Raw genomic sequence first — 2,913 nt, 5'->3', positions numbered from 1 at the left:
TCAAAAAATGATTTTGGTCTATATAGCTAATTTTGCCCTTCATGACAACTGTGAGGGGGGTGATTTTTTTTATAACTCATCCGTTTAAATTATATTAAGCCTTAAAGTTCTGCATAATTAAGGGCGTGGCCACTTGAGTGACAGGTGGATTGCCGCTGCTGTCACCACCGTTGATATATATATATATATATATATATAAAATTAAAATGTCGTTTTTTAACTACAACATGTTTATTAATGAACTTATTAAATATAATTATTGTAAATCATACAATTGTAAATACAGTAGTAAATATGTAAATAATAATAATAATATTTACAAATTTGAATACACAATTTTTTTTCATGTATCTTAGTATAAATGCTATTTATTACTGTTAACAAGTATGTGAGGAATGCAGTCTAAGCAGCAACATATCAGTGTCCATATGCAAAATAATGCATAAAGGCATACCTGCAAAAAAGGAGACTCCTGTCAGCATTTTTATTCCACTTCGAGCCTGGATTTTTGGGCCTTTTTTTCAGGGCAATGGGCTGTATTTCACTTTGTTATGATTTTAAAATTGCAAGAGCATTTAAGTAACTATTATTGCACAGTAGTGCCATATAGGCCGACTTCTATATGTTTCAAATGTTTTAAAGGGGTCATATGATGTTTGCTAAAAAGAACATTATTTGGTATATTTGGTGTAATGAAATGTGTTTATGGTTATGGTTAAGGTTCAAAAAACACATTATTTTCCACATACTGTACATTATTGTTTCTCCTCTATGCCCCGCCTTTCTGAAACGCGTCGATTTTTACAAAGCAGAACGAGTCGTTTTAGGTAGGCGTGGTTGACTCTTAACTTTTATAAAGAATATCTCTTTGGATTTGAGACTTTAGTCTTTGCAACTTTACAGATCTTCTTTATGCACCAAGAGCTTGTAACACTCCAACGAGAAAGGAAATATTTAAATCGCATCATATGACCCCTTTAAATGTTCAGGAAAAGTAGTTTGACATCACACAATATTTAGTAAAACTCCTGCAGTACCGCTGCGGACCACTAGAGGCCACCGAATCCCTTCTGAACACTACTGTTTTAATAACTGGACATTCATTCACACTGCTAGCTTTAGAACACGTTCTTAAAATCATTTCTACATGGTTTGGATGTTTATAATGTTTATGCATGAATCAAATAACAATCCCACCGAAGATAAAATCTCAAGACAAAATGTGTCCTGTTCAATCAACAAGATTCAAGATTTTTTATTTCTCACGTACACAGATATATAGAGAATATATAACCAGCAGTGAAATGTAAATATTGATATGTCCTAAAATAATTTGCTGTAACATACTGCAATTTCAATTTTAAGTGTTAATTTTACATTAAAAACATATCTGGTGACAAAAATGACACAAAAAGGGAAACAATGTGGTTTTTACTTTATAATATATATATATATAGATAGATAGATAGATAGATAGTCTCTGCACTGGCTACCTATTAAGTTCCGTATCAGTTACAAAATATTATTACTTGCCTATAAGGCCCTTAATGGGTTAGCTCCTGCGTACCTAACTAGTCTTCTACCATGCTACAATCCATCACGCTCCCTAAGGTCGCAAAACTCTGGACTTTTGGTAGTACCTAGGATAGCAAAGTCCACTAAAGGAGGTAGAGCTTTTTCACATTTGGCTCCCAAACTCTGGAATAGCCTTCCTGATAACGTTCGGGGTTCAGACACACTCTCTCGGTTTAAATCTAGATTAAAGACATCTCTTTGGCCAAGCATTCAAATAATGCATCTCATAATCTTGTACTGCAGTTATATCTGATCAAATGCACATTATTATTCTTTATTCTCAAACAACTTACAGAACTACCAAATTTTGCTATAAGTTTGATTGCATCATATAATAATTGCTGTTAATAGTGTTCATCGTCTGTTTGATTAAGTCTTTAATTGATTTTTCCGTACATTTCTGCCATATGTAGCTACATTAACTGACAGTCACCACTGATAAGCTACCAATAAATATTGTAGCCTAGAAACGTAATTTGCTGTAAAGTTGCTTTGCAACGATTTGTATCGTGAAAAGCACTATACAAATAAACTTGAATTGAATTGAATGTTATATATCGGTGTTGCACACTGAAAACACATTTTGAATATTACTGCAAGGTGGTTAGTGTTTTAGTTGTTTAAAAATCAAAGCATATCACAGACTGTAACATTAGACTAAAATATGTATCACAATTTATAGGAAGAGCTACAAAGAACAGTATTGTGTTGCTAAATTCTTCACATTATTCATGAGGGGAAATGTCCTCCAATTGATTTCCATCTAATAGCTGTGCTCTCAAACAACATACAGAACTACCACATTTTGCTATAAGTTTGATTGCATCATATAATAATTGCTGTTAATAGTGTTCATCGTCTGTTTGATTAAGTCTTTAATTGATTTTTCCGTACATTTCTGCCATATGTAGCTACATTAACTGACAGTCACCACTGATAAGCTACCAATAAATATTGTAGCCTAGAAACGTAATTTGCTGTAAAGTTGCTTTGCAACGATTTGTATCGTGAAAAGCACTATACAAATAAACTTGAATTTAATTGAATGTTATATATCTGTGTTGCACACTGAAAACACATTTTGAATATTACTGCAAGGTGGTTAGTGTTTTAGTTGTTTAAAAATCAAAGCATATCACAGACTGTAACATTAGACTAAAATATGTATCACAATTTATAGGAAGAGCTACAAAGAACAGTATTGTGTTGCTAAATTCTTCACATTATTCATGAGGGGAAATGTCCTCCAATTGATTTCCATCTAATAGCTGTGCTGGCTGATATACGAGATGCAGAACAGCTGAGAAATCTTCTAATTAAATCTTCGTCTTCTAATTT

This window comes from Sinocyclocheilus rhinocerous, unplaced genomic scaffold (assembly GCF_001515625.1).
Source record: "Sinocyclocheilus rhinocerous isolate Xijiao unplaced genomic scaffold, SAMN03320098_v1.1 scaffold1774, whole genome shotgun sequence".
In the NCBI taxonomy this organism is placed as follows: Eukaryota; Metazoa; Chordata; class Actinopteri; order Cypriniformes; family Cyprinidae; genus Sinocyclocheilus; species Sinocyclocheilus rhinocerous.
The sequence above is the reverse complement of the archived record's forward strand: the minus strand, read 5'-3'. Positions refer to the sequence as shown.